The 14,159-nt window shown below is 57.4% G+C and overlaps 1 long non-coding RNA gene across 1 annotated transcript; it reads left to right on the plus strand.

The window, feature by feature from the left end:
- Nucleotides 1–1,127: 1,127 nt before the first annotated feature.
- On the plus strand, nucleotides 1,128–6,541 carry LOC130542895 (uncharacterized). Its single transcript, XR_008957768.1, has 2 exons — nucleotides 1,128–2,671; nucleotides 2,876–6,541. It is a non-coding gene; the product is annotated as an uncharacterized LOC130542895 (long non-coding RNA).
- Nucleotides 6,542–14,159: the final 7,618 nt, after the last annotated feature.

Here is a 14,159-nt window from a genome sequence, read left to right on the forward strand (position 1 = left end):
GGGGTGTGCAGTGGTCACGGGGCACAATGGGGTCCAGCCATCTCAGAGATCCTGTATTGTTTACTAAAACAAAAAAAATTGTGAAACATTGTATAAAAAATAAAAGTGGAATATTTCCAGTATGTAGCAAAGTACAAGCGAGCACATAATGGACACTTTCACGTTTACCCAAAGTGGGCAGGTGTTAGCTGTTCACCCTGTTTGCTTTCAACGTTTGTGAAAAGTGGCCGGGGAGAAGCCTTCCTCCCTCTGCACAGGCTCCTGCTGTCCGGAAGTCAGCGTGTGCTCGTGCACAAACCGCAGTGTTATTTCATGCACTGCAAACTTACACACAGATGCCGTCCTGCATACATGCTTTTGTTACTGTTTATTTCCTTTTCGCTCGATATTACGTCTTGGAGATGCATCCGTGCTGATAGAGACAGACCTCGTTCACTCATTTTAACTATTGTTCTGTATTTCGTTGTATGAATAACCAATATTCACATTTCCCCAATCAGAGATCTTTCTGGGTTGCCATTCTCGCGTAATAAATAAGCCTCTGAGAGCGAGCTTCGTGAACGTGGGCAAGGTCACCCGCAGGGAGCCACCCAGAACGGAATTGCTGGGTCATTTCAGGAGCTCGAGCAATCTCGGCTCCGGTAGGAACTGCCAAATTGCTCTCCAAAGTGTTCTAGCAATTTACCGCCCACTAGCGATGGTAAGAGTTCCTGTTTCTCCACGTTCTGGCCAACGTTTGGTGCTATCAGACTCATCAACATTTGTCGGGTGATGGACGTGGAATGGTGTATCGTTATGGCTGTATTTTGCTTGTCCCCGATTCCTGGCAGGGTGCGCACTCCCTCACGCCTCGCTGACCACTTGGGTCTCGCCTGGCTGAGGACTGGTCCTCTGTCTGTGTTTCTATTGGGCTATTTACTGCTGATTCGTGTGTTTATTGTATCGTCACCACCAAGATGCAATGAAAACATTCTCTTGTGCTTTTTAAAATGTTTTACAGTTTTCCATCTCACATTTATGTCTTTACTCCATCTGGAATTTATTTTTGTGTTTGCGATGAGGTAGACATCTAATTTTATCTTCTTAGTCATGTATTTTTTACTGGGAGTGGCACGCACTGGAACAGAATTTCTCAACATGGCTTCCCAGGCTCTGCGAACCCCGGAAGTCAGGAGAATCATAAGCAAAGTTGTGTGCGTGTCTCTGTCTCCACACATCCTTCTGCCGAGGGTCCACAGACCTCACCGGATTCTCTCAGCTGTCAGTGACCCTGAATAATTTGAACAGCTCCGTGCCCAGAGCCACTGGATGGGGAGGTGAAGGTAGGGGTGAAGATTCTGTATCTTTCTTTTCTCAAGATGCTTCTTTTGACATTGTCCTTCTTGGGTTTGTTCCCCTTAGGAGCTCACCTGGAGCCATTCGGCACACCTGGGGCCTCCTCTTGCTTGGGAAGATGATGCCCTTCCTTCATCAGAGGAGAAGGAAAGTGGGGGTATGAGATGATGGTCTGGGAGAAGCCAGCCAGGCAGGGCCGGTACTTCTGTCTAGGACACGGGCTCCCCGGGCTGGGCCTGTCCTGGTGGGGGTGGCGGATGGAGCGCACGGGGATGGGGAACCGGTGAGAAGCCTGGCCCAGGTGCCTGTTGAGAGCAGAGCTGGGGCGACGGCTTCCGTCCACTGTTCACGCTCATCCAGGCTGATGTCAGGCCGCATGATGGCTTGTAGGCTTCCACATTCAGGGCCCGATGTTTGGGGGGTAGAGACCCCTGGGGCTTCGGCTTGCAAGTGGCGCCCAGCCCCAGTGATGCACCATGAGTATTTAACAGTCATCTTAATTTAAAGAAGTCCGATTTAGCAGTAGTTTCATTTTCAGTTAGTGTGTTTTATGTCTGGTGTAAGAACCTTCTGCCCGCACCAGGTGACCGGGTTTTCAGTCCCGCTCTAGCGCTCTCGGCCGGTGGGAGCGCGTGGGGGTTGCCTAGCTCCCGCAGTGCAGACCGCAGCTAGAGGGGCTGTTGGTGCTAATGAGGTCACGAGGTCACGCACACCCACGGCCTGTCCTGCAGGCCAGGGGACACGCGGGTGGAAGTGACAGTCTTCTTAAGGAGTCACATCTCAGCTGTGGACCCACTATGTGTCAGGTCCTCGTGACGGCCCTCAGAGCGGGCGGGGCTGCCATCTGGGGGCGGGGCAGGGGTCTTGGGTGTGACCTGAGCGGGAAGCTTCTGCAGGAATGGATTTGGCCTCGTGAAAGGAATTCTGTGCCGAGCCCACCAGGAGAACCAACCGGGGACTTTGCACCCCGCACATGACGGCTTTCCAGGAACGGCCGGTGCCGGGCCTGACGGGGCCGGTACAGAACAGACAGAGCCGTGAGGTCCTCGGGGCGTGCTGTTGCAGGGTCCCCCCGGGGCAGGCGGGCTGGCGCCAAGGAAGGAAATGCCTGTTTGAGCTGGAGATGCAGCTTCTGCCTCGGGGCAGCATGCGTGTGTGTTTAACTAAACCTCTGAACTTACAGGATTCTCAGAGCCGCGGGCAAGGTGCGACCGCGGCCGGAGTCCCCGTGCATCTCTCAGCCGGCTCGCTCGGCCGTTAACATGGTACACGGGCGTCACCGTGTTGGCACAATGAACAAACCGGGATCGAGACGTTATCAGGACTACGGTCCGCGGTAAGGTTTCCTTGGTCTCTGTCCCGTGTGCCGCCTGGTTCCAGGTCCCGCCCGGGATGCCACCCTGCCGCTCACCACGGGCCTCCTTTGGGCACTAGAGTTTCTTAGACTTCCCGTGTTGCCAATAACCTTGGCAGTTGTGAGACGCGGTATTTCGTGGATTTTTCCCCACTGGGACATGCCCGATGCTTCTCTCATTTTCAGACGGAGGTTCTGAGTGTGGGCAGGACGGCCGCGGAGGTGAGGCGCCACTTTCCTCACACACAGCGAGGCACCTGCTGTCACGTGACTTACACGGTGAGGTCGGCCATGGCCGTCTGGCTCAGTGGTGATGGTCACATTGTTTGTCCGCAGTCGGGGGCTCTTTCCCATTTCCAGACTGTCCGCGTGGGAAGGAAGACACCGCGTGCAGCCCAAGCCCGGGGGAGGGGGTCACGGGCCCCCCCGTGAGGGCAGGATATCTACCTACGTTATTTGGGATTTTCTGGCCTGGGAGCTTTGTCTGTTCTTCCTCGTTTCCTTGTTTATGCCCTAGTTTATTTCTGTCTATACGGCCCCGTGGATATTAATTTTGCACTTTGCGTTATAATCCAGTACTACCTGACTTACTCCGCTGCTGGAGTCGTCCCCGCTTTGGCTGCTGGGCGCCCCTGCAGTTGGCTTTTGCCCCATCAGTATGTTTTGGTCTGAACGTCTCTCACTCTCCGGCATGCGGGATGCCCCACGCTCACTTTGCACATGTGCATCTGGTCCGGGTCCTGGACTCGGCCGTTGCTCCAAGGCGCCCCGCTTCTCCCGGTTGCAGGATGCTGGCGGCCGAGGTCTGGGTGCCAGGTGTGCCTGTCGCTACCGGGCTGTTCACTGCTCCTCGGCTCCCAGCCGGCAGAGCAGGGACACGTGCGTGTGCATGCTGACCACGTGTGCACACAGACCTGGGAACGTTTCTGTATGCAGCCCCCCGTGTCTGCACGAGCTGGACTCGAGCTCACCTGACGTTCCCACTTTGTGCCGTCGCCGGCCCCGCGCGGCTCGCTCCAGCCCCTCCTGCTCACCCGTCCACTCCGCTCACAGGGAGAGCCCTGGCTCCCGCCACTCGTGTCAGCTCACGGAGGGGCCCGGCCCGGCCTGGCACAGCGGCTTCGGCTGGTTGACTCAGGCCCCCTGGAGACCGCATTCCCTGCTGGAGCAGAGTAACCGCGGCGCCCCTGCCTTTGGCTGGAGACTTGCTCCCTTCCAGGTTACTCAGCTGACATCTCTTCCACCCCCTCAGTCAGGGGATTTCATATATTTGTCATAGTTGGGTTGTTTTGATGTATTTTTCATTGCACCCTGAGATCCCCTGAACTTCTAAATATTCTTAAAATTTGTGGACATTACGGCTTGCTCTCGGGGCTGTGAAGTTCCCCGAATTTAGACACACACGTGGTAAACACATCACAGCCTCATGTGGAATAATTGCCACCTGTGCTCACCCGCTACCCCCCTAACCCCTCTCCCAGAGCCCCTGCAGCCACTGACCTGTTTACCATCTCTACAGTTTTGTCCTTTCCAGAATGTCCTATAAATGGAGCTGAACAGCACAGAGCCTTTCACTTGCCGTGTGTGGTCGGGCGCGACAGCTCTTTCTTTTATCACCGACGAGTAGCTCGCGGTGCACATGTACCAGTTTGCTCATCTGTTCACCTGCTAAGCACAGCCCAGTTCCTGCCTCTTTTTGACGATTACAAATAAGATACTACAAGCATCTGCATGCAGGCTTTTATGTGGATATACGTTTTTCAAATTAGTTGGGTAAATACGTATGGGGATGATTCCTGGATTATACGGTAAGACTCTGTTTAACTTTGTAAGAGGTAGGCAAACCATCCTTCACAGAGGCTGCATGGAGCAGTGGATTTTTCTCTTGTTCCTTTGCTGTCCCTGCCTGCAGTCGACAGGGAGACACGCAGGGGTGGGGCCCTCCGTCTGTGTCTTTGTGGCCACAGCTCTCACGGTCCTGATGGGGAGGCTGTTGCAAAGCGCGGGGAGGAAGGCATACCGAGGCGCATGACTCATGGTTGAGATCTTTGATTATAGAAGCCATCCCCTCTCTGTCCCCCACGCCCTGCCTTCCGAGGATGCCGGCCAGCGACTGACCCATAATGCAGGGCTGCAGCTGGGTGGCACGTATCTTTAGGGAAAGTCGAATAGGCTGGAACCTTTGTCGTCTGCAGGCCACTCTGTGCCCAGGCCGCCTGAGCATGCAAACAGCAGAAAGTCCACTGCAGACCCTCCCAGGCTGTGTCCCACCCCGGAGAGCCTGGCAGGAGGGGGAGGGCGCGTGGACGGAGGAATTCCCAGATTTCCCACCCATGTTCGCATCCTGTATAATCCTCTCCCCTTGTGTACGACTGGGGGTTTACATAGGAGGGGGTTTGGTTGTGTTATATGGTGAATGGTGAGGAGCTCACTCCCATGTTACCTAAGACTGGACTGTGGCCCAGAGAGGAAGCCTCTCCTGCCAGCCCGGAGGGAAACAGACACACCTGGGTCAACGGGCACCCGAGGGGCTGCAGGGACCCCAAACCACAAGGAGCTGGATTCTGCCAATGATGCAAATGAACTTGCAAGAGGGGCCGAGCTCCAGAGGACACAGGGTCTGGCCTGGTGAGGCCATGAGCAGAGCAGCCCACACGCTCCCTGGATCCCTGACGCAGGGGAACGCCGAGGTCACAAACCCGAGGGGTGCTAAGCCACTCCGTGTGTCAACATCCATTCTGCAGTGATAGGTAATCAGTGCAGAAGGTCCCAAGCCCTCCCTCTGCCTCTGCCCCCAGCGGCTGCCATTGGCCCGCGTGCGACGGAAGAGAAGGAGGACCTGAGTATAACCGAATATGAAATTGGGGAGAAACCTGAGTCCGTTTCCACGTAGAGGCTCACCTCCCTTCACGGAGCTTCCCAGACGGTGTGTTTCCTACAGACTGAAGGTCCTAGACGTCAGCAGAGGAAGTCCCCGCAGATGTGGTGCCAACAGCAGGAGAACCAGAATCCCGAGTGGAGCCTGGACGCGGCCCGCACTGCCGCAATCTCGTGCTCAAACTCACGGATGAGGAGGTGCCGCTCGGAGGAGCAGAGGACGTGCTTTCAGGAGATGGAAGCTGCTCCTGGTGAGGGTGCTGTGAAGACGGGAAATGACAACAGAGGATCTAGAATATTCCATGGCTCTAGATGGTGAGGCGGCAGCAGGGTTTGAGAGGACGGATGCCAGTTTTGGAGGAAGTTCTGTGCATGAAATGCCGTCAAACAGCATCACACGCTCCAGAGATACTGTTCGTGAAAGGAAGGGTCAGTCCATGTGGTTAGTATTTTTAGCAATAAAGTATCTCTTAATTCAAGCATGTACACCGTGTTTTCGACGGAAGCTGCTGCAGGCTAGAGCGTGGTGTAAGCGTAACTTTGATCGCTGCTGGGAAACCAGACGTGCATTGGACTCGCCTGACTGTGGGGTCCGCTTTACCGCGGCCTCCGGAGCCCCGCCCACACTATCTCCGAGGTGTGTGTGCCTATCAGTTCGCCCCGATGTCGAAATGAGCCCCCAGTGTCACGTGTGCATGGAAGCAGCCGACCACCTCGTGCCGGCCTCACTGCCACTGGCTGGGGATCCCGAGGGGCTCTGAGAAACGCCATCGCCCCGTGCTGTCATTCAGAACACACTGCCAGGTCTGAAGAGGCTCTCATCGGTAAAACATTTCACGTGGGAATTAAACCGGACGCTCCTCCTTGCCCTCGACAAGCTGTTATTAAATCAACAGCGTATCTTCAAATCTGGCAAACATAAGAGTCAAAATATTACACTTCCCGAAATAAAAGAGTATATGAAATTTGTCTACAGAACTTAATGTGCCAAACCTTGTTCCCCCACATCCGAGTTACCCCAAATGGAGGAAAGCACCCTCCTCTGGCCTCCTGCTTCCTGGTCTGCAGCCAGACAGCGCTGCCCAGCGTTGGGCAGAACCGCAGGGATTTCCTTCTGCATCCTCGGCACAGACTGAGCCTGGGGGCAGCTGCAAAGCTCCAGGACCGCAACCCCCCCCGGTCCCTGCTCAGCCCATAGTTCCTAAGAACCGTGTGGCCACGCAAAATCCCGGGGTGGGGCTGCTGCTTTCTGGGACTGTCTGCATGTCCCAGCCAGTACCCCCAGGAAAACAGGGCCCAAGACTGTGGTGTGGAGGTAGAGGGTTCTAGGAGATATCATTCTGGGGGACAAGAAGGGGACACTGGGGAAGGACAGGGAAACGGATAAGCCCTACGACGGTGCACAACTGAGCTGGTCCCCGCTGGAGGCCACAGAGGCTCGGCCCAGCCAGGACCCTGGGAGAGACCTGTGCAATGGGGCTCAGAACTGTCCCCCGAGGGATGGGAGAGGGACGGTCGCACCCTGGCTCTCCTTCCCCACGGGGCACACGCTGTCCCCTGGGTGGTTGATGCACTCCCCTCCAGGTCATGCACCCCCGAGTGCCTGGCAGGGTCCCGCTGCCTCCCCACACCCAGGAGTGTGAGCGTCCAGGGTGGCTGGCACAGACCTCTGAGGTCCTGGAGGCCAAGGGTGGCTCCTGCGGCCTTGAGGGAGTCTGTTTCCAGCCTCTCTGCTGGCTTGTGGACGGCTGTGTTCACGTTCACATGACATTGTCCCTGTTTGTCTGCCTTTAAACTTCCCCTTGTCTGAGGATGACCGTCAAAGTGGATCAGGGCCGTAAGAAGCACAGGGGACGAGGGACGGTTCACGGCACGTGTGTGTCTTTCTCAAAGCCCGGGATTGCAGTTTACGCAGCCACGCAGCCTCCACCCTCCTGCAGGGCTTGCCCGGGGCCCACCCCACGTTAGTCCTCTCCAGCCTCACAGAGCAGAGAGGCTGCCGTGGCCTCAGACGTGGGGAGCAGGAGCAGCGACTGGAGTCGTCTCCCCCGTTCAGCCCCCAGCTGGGCCTCTGTCTCATTTCCCGTAATTCCGGAATGTGGCCTTAAGTGCTCGGTGATTTCCAAGTCGTTATCCTTTGCTGTGGGTGGAGGGGGCAGAAGGTGGAATGTGTGCGTGTGCATGTATATGTGTGTGTGAGCGTGTGTTCACGTGTGTGCGTGTCATGTGCATGTGCGTGTGCGTGTAGGGGAGGCAGGAGACGATGGAAAATCTGCTCCCGATTAGTCAACTCTCCATCCCAGTCCTTCCTTAATGAGACGATTAGATGTTGTCTGAGGAGGAGAGTTTAACTTATTTGTGGCCATTAATCCCCCCATGTGCTCGTGCTCCTTCCGGAGGGCTCCCAGACGCTAACATATGGGCTTTCCAGAAGGGCGGGCAAGGCCTAGATCTGCAGACACAGCAGCTGCTGCCTCTTCATCGCCCCCGTCACCACAGCCATCACCTGCCTGTCACCTCCACCAGCAGCCCCCGGCAATATCTCAAACACAGTGACAAGACGGGGTGCGTAAAACATGCCTAGCCTCGGAATTCTGGGGGTCATGGGGGGCCGTGGGCAGCTGTTGAAGGACTCCCATGCTCCGGAGGCTGGGAGCAGGGCAGGCGCCCACATCGTGGAGCCCCACAAGCAGGGGTGCAGCAGGACCATGTGGGGCTCATGTGCGAGCCATGAGTGCCACTTCGGGGAACGGAGTGCTTGTGGGGGTCAGATGGGAGGAGGCTGGAAAGGCCGAGAGCAGGTGCCGACCTGAGTGGGGAGCAGAGTCTCCAAGCCCGTGGAGCCCGGGGGCAGAGCCAGCGATCTGACTCTCTGGGGGTCTCTCCTGCTCTTGTTTCCAGCCTGGGTCCCCGTGGGCCACGGGACAGTGCAGGCACGCAGGACAGCCGCGCTCCAGAGGACCTTGGGCGTGAAGTGCTGGAGTCCCGAGGAAAGGCAGATGGAGTTTAGAGTTTTGTGTTCACATCTCTGTCTTTCAAATGAAATCAGCTCCCTTAGCACAGGGCTTCCTGATGCTTGTCCTGAGGGGACACGTTAGGAGTTGTGACAATCTGTCCAGCACGCGGTGGCAGCAGGCTCGGGCGGAGTCAGCCAGCCGCAGTGGGGCACTGACACCTCTCCCACCGGCGCCCCAGCACGCCCGCTAGTACCAGGACTGTGTCTCTAGCTCCCTGTCCCCAGAGCCTGGCCCAGCAGCAGGTGCAGAACCTCACCCAAATCCCTGCTGCTCGGGGCAGGGGGGCTCCTGTGTCCTCGGTGAGTTTCGCAGGAGCAGGAGGAGGCAGAGCTGATTTCAAGCTTGGATTTGGGCTGCTGGAAACCGACTGGTGCCATTGTCACAGAGATCTGAGGCAGAATTCGTCGGGGAGAAAATAGGAGGAATGCTATTTTAGTTACTCTGAGCGACACCTTCACGGCCTCATGTGTTTGAGAGGCAGTGGGAGCACCAAACAAGGTTGGGACCGACTCCCTGGACACACAGGTGGTAGGTGGCAGGGGGGAATGGAAGCGGGGCAGGCAGCCCGAGAGGCAGGCAAGGGGAGTGAAGCTCCAGTGGGAGCGGAACAGGAAGAAGGATCCTGGAGGACAAGGGAGGGAGCGATCCAAGCGGGCGTGAGGCGCGATGACAAAGCAGCCTGGAGGGAGGGTCTGCGGGGTCCGGGGGCCAGGCCGACCCGCAGCAGCGGCAGGGGTGACAGGGACCAGGAGCCAGGCCCCTCCTGAAATCGGGTGCCGAATGTGCTCCTGTAAATTGATTGAAGCCGTGAATGTTGTAAGGGGAATTGGGTCTTCAAGGGAAGCATATGGAAACGTCTTTTGTGAATAATGCCTCCCGACCTCCTCAGAGCTTTGCAGATGCATTTCCCTGCCCTTTATCAGGGAGAATGTCCGTAATAGCTGTGCCAGAAGGCAAGGCAGACATTATGATTTCCATTTTGGAAATGAGAAAGGTGGCTTTGGTGACTCAAAGAGCAGGCTGTGCGAGGAAGGTCCCCTTCTGCTCCCGTCCTACTCGTCAGGCGTGCTGCACGCGGGGGTCCTCTCCCCCTTCTCTAAGTCCTGTGCGGACCTCTCACCTCTGCTGGGCTCTGGGGTTCGGGGCACACACGGCCCTTCCCCACCCATCCCTGCCCCCGGCCTCTCTCAAGGACGCTTGCACCGGCCTCCGTGTACCCTCAGTAGGATGACCCTCGGGCTTCCTAGCTCAGCTGATATTTAACACATCTCATGCAAAACAGGCCCCCTCTTTCCATAAATGGTACAGTGCAAGCTTCCCTCAAGGCCGTCCTTCCAGCCCTCTGCTGTCCCCCATCCACAGGGGTTCGGCACTCCCCCCGACTCGTCAACCCCCCCCCACGGTGACCTCGGTGCTCTGCCGACTGAGGCCAGCCTCCTGCACAGCCCCCCGGCTTCCTGCAGTAGGCGCTGTGGCCAAGTGGAGAGCAGACACCCAGAGGAAGGAGGTCAAGGGTGTTGCCAGCAAGGAGGTGGAAGGGACGCAGGATGGCAGGAGAAACAGCGAGGGCAAAGACAGAGTAGGACTGAGCGAGCACGTGCTAGAGCGGTGAGCAAATCAGATTATCCTCCCCAGGCACGCAGAGGAGTTGACAGCCGAGAGGGAGTGAAATGTGGGGACAGACCAGGAGGGAGACGGCTTTGAAGGGCAGAGGAAGCACGTGCATTTAATGCGTAAATAACAAAAACCCTTCGTCTGTTCATTTTAACGAGACTGGCTGGTGATGAACTGAGTCTGTTCTCCCACCAGTTACACTCGATTTTGGCCAAACGGGTTGTGAGTCAGTGCGGCAGTGGAACCCGCGGTGGAGACTTGACCAGCCGTTCAGCCCACGTGGGGTCGGCAGTACTCTCGGCGCCGGCGAGGCTGCGGAGGGCCGCTGTATACATCAGCTTTGTGATTCTCCTGGTAAATAATGCATGAGTCTGCACGGCGGTCGGCAGAAGGAGCTCCTTCAGGGCAAACTGCTCCAGCCAACAAAGTCTCATAGGACAAGGAAGCGCGTCTCGGAGGAGCAGAGCCCCGGGCTTGCAGCCACACGCGCCCTGCCCAGCCCGATGGCTCCAGAAAGTTGGTGTCTTAAGGGCGAGGGAAAGTCAACACAGAACAAAGTGGGCGGCCTTGGCCAAGCCACTTCGATCCCTCTGGACCTCAGCGTCCTCATCTGTACCAGGGGGGCGGGGGCGCGTCTGGTCCCGGGGAGGCTGTGAAGGTCAAAGGAAGGTTAAGTGTGGTCTTAGACTGTTGGGCCGCTGCTCCTCACGCTCTGGAGGCTGCACGTCCAAGACTGAGATGATGGCACGTTCGCAGTCGAGAGAGCGTCCTCCTTCTGATTCGTAGACGTCGGCGTCTCGAGCTGCGTCCTCACGTGGAGGAAGGGACGAGGGAGCTCTCTGGGGCCTCTCTCACAAGGACACTGAAGGTCGTGAAGGTCTGCCCTCAAGACCTCATCACCCCCCATTGGCCCCACCTCCGAGCACCGTCCCATCGGGGGTTAGAATATCCGCATGTGACTCTGGGGGCGACATGGACATTCAGTCTGTAGCCCATGTGTCCGATGCGCGGCGGGCCGCTAACATCGCAGCCGTGTTGGCAAGGGGGTGGTGTGACCCTTGGACGTGAACTCTGTGTCTGAGAACTTTCTGCCACTTCTTCGCGGCAGGTTATCGGTTTTGCTAGGTCCAGAGTGGCTGCCAGGTCGTGTGGGGGCGAATCATGAGTGGATCCGTTCCCTCTCTTTCTGTGGGTTCTGCACGTCACGCCACTGTGGGCTGCCCAGCGTGCACACACTGCTCTGCAACCACAAAGCTACTGAAACCCCACGTCGCCCTTCCCGGCTCACCTGGATGGTGCGACAGGAGCAGGTAGCCTCGGATGCCCCCGGTGCCCCTGGAGGGGGAGAGAACTCTTCCCCGGCAGCCACACCATGTGAGCTCCAGGGGGAGCTGATGGCCGAGTGTGTGTGTGTGTGTGTGTGTGTGTGTGTGTGTGTGTGTGTCTGACGTGCCTGTGACGATAGCACCCTTCTTCACGGGAGGGATGATTTGGGTGGCCTACTCCTGGCCACACAGCCCCCTTCATCCCTGTCTATTCCTTGGCCTTCCTGGGGATTCTTTAGGTGCCAAAAATCTGCCCAGTAACCTCGTCTGGTGTGTGTCAGCCAACCCATGCAGACCAAGCTCTCAACCCACAGTTTCTGTTGCCACCACCAGGCATCCCTGCCGGTGGCTCCTGCTCGGGGGCACTCCTCCAGTGGGTGGTGTCGCCAGCAGCGTGCCCAGTCACCAGGCGCATGACCATGGGGCCTGCGCTCAGCGGTTCAGGGGGATGCGTCCAGCAGCCTGCGAGTCGTGGCCATGAGGTGCCGTGCAGGCCGGGGAGAGTGGGCACTGCCGTGGGCTTCGGTCTGCACAGACCCTTCCCGTGGCAGGTGGGTGCTCATCCTGCCTGCTGTTCTCCGAGCTTCCTGCATCCGCCAGTAATTCAGAAACATTCCCAGACATCGTGACTTAGAATAGTTCTTCTGCTGCGCTCTCTCTTCCATCCCTACAATCCCCACTACACCCCATGATACCGTCCCCCTCTTCTTGGGGGTTTCGCTTCCACGTTGTTATGTTTTCGTTATTTTTCTCTTAGATTTCCATTTGGGAGGTTTCTAGTGACCCATCCTCAAGCTCGGTGATTCTTTGCTCGACCACGTCCGCCTGCGGAGGAGCCCGTGGACGGCGTCCTCCATCTCTGCTCCGCGGTTTGGATTTCTAGCACTTCCTTTTGCTTCCCCCTCAGAGGTTCTGTCTCTCCCTCACAGTACCCGTCGGTCTTAAGGTTGTCTACTTTTCCCGTATTAATTATAGTTATTTTAAATACCCTGCCTGATCATTCTAACAGCTGCGTCCCATCTGAGCCTGGTGCGGATTATTTCTTTGTTCCGATGTGTCTTTTCTGGCATGCCTTGTAATTTCTTGTGGAAAGCCTGGCGCGTAGTAACGGGCACAGGAGCCGAAGCAGAGGGGCCTTCGTGGTGAGGACTCATAGCCCTGTGGCCGAGAGCCAGTAAAGGAGTGGGGGCTGCTGCGTATCGATTGCTTTCCTTCCCCTTTTTCCGTCAGACCTCCATAGACACAAATATCCATTCCACAAACACTCCCCGGGGCCAAGACGTCCTCTAGGCATGGGACTTGGTGACCACGGGGAAGCCGTGTCCTTGCTCCCTCCAAGGGCTCACCGGCACGTGGAAATACGGGGTATGCTCCACTGTATACCTGTAACTTGTACTATGCATGAGCCGGATGAGAAGATGATTCACTTCCCGGACGACAGCGGAGGAGATGGGCGCAAGGTCTGCAGTGGACGTGACACTCGGACGAGGCACTGAAGGCTGTGTAGGAGCTGTTCAGGAAGCAAGAAGACAGGAAGGGCCTTTTTCACATTCTGTTTAGACTGAGAAGAAATTATGACGTGATTCATGAGAGCTGGCGCCGGACAGAAACTCACTGGGAGAAAGGGAGGTCCCATTTTTGTGTGACCCACAGGGCACATGCCCCCACGATTCAGGGGGACATAATCTGCCGGTCCCCACTGCGTGCCGGGAGCCTGGCACAGAGCAGATGATAAATGAGTATCATGAAGTCTCAGAGTGGAATTGAAATTGATTGAATTCAACGTTACAGAAGCAGCAGAGTGCGGGGGCCACCCCCCAGCACACCCCCCAGCCCACCCCCCAGTGTGGGGGGTCTCCCAGGAGGGCAGGGCCTCAGCAGGGTCTCCCAGGAGGGCAGGGCTGCCACAGTGTGGTCTCCGTGGCCCCCTCCCCGAATGCCCTCCCACAAAATATCCCTCTGGGGAGACATACGCACACCGCTTGGGGGCTTTCTGCTTAGGTGGGTCCGACTCTGAGGTGCCCGACTTATGGCCCAGAGAGGGTCCCGGGGGCAGGTGTGACCGGCCAGGCAGCCGTGCAGCTGGGCACCCATGAGCCTCTCTCCCTGCCCCCGCTGTGTTGGCTTCCCCGGGGTCTGCGAGCAGGGGTGTGGCAGCAGTGCCGGCCTTGTGCCCTCCTCATATGATCAGGCGGCCTCTTTCCTGCTCTGCCTCTGGCCTGAGACTCAGAAAGGCCTTGTAGCTCTTTGGCCTCCCAGGTCCTCCCTCGTCGGACGGAGACAACCATCGGCACCTGGGGCCTCACTTGCTGTCAGTGGCCAATCAGCCACCCGGTGGTGTTTCTGCCCTGGTTCCTCCCTCCAGGACCATCCTCCCGGGGGGACACAGGAGCCCTGGCACTCGCTGGACGCTTCTCCCAGCCCTCACTGCCCTCTGCCACCGTGTCAGTGTTTATCAAGTCCTCCGGGGCTAAAAACGTGCACGAGGGATTAAATCACTTTAGCTGGGGCCTGGGTGCAGGCCACCGCTCGAGCAGCCTCGATGTGTCCACCTGGGTCTGGGCATTCGCTGCCATCACCAGTTCATGAAGTGTCTGCCGGGATTAGTAAATCCCTTCCATTTACGTACGTGGGAGA

The sequence above is a fragment of the Ursus arctos genome, unplaced genomic scaffold (assembly GCF_023065955.2).
Source record: "Ursus arctos isolate Adak ecotype North America unplaced genomic scaffold, UrsArc2.0 scaffold_6, whole genome shotgun sequence".
In the NCBI taxonomy this organism is placed as follows: Eukaryota; Metazoa; Chordata; class Mammalia; order Carnivora; family Ursidae; genus Ursus; species Ursus arctos.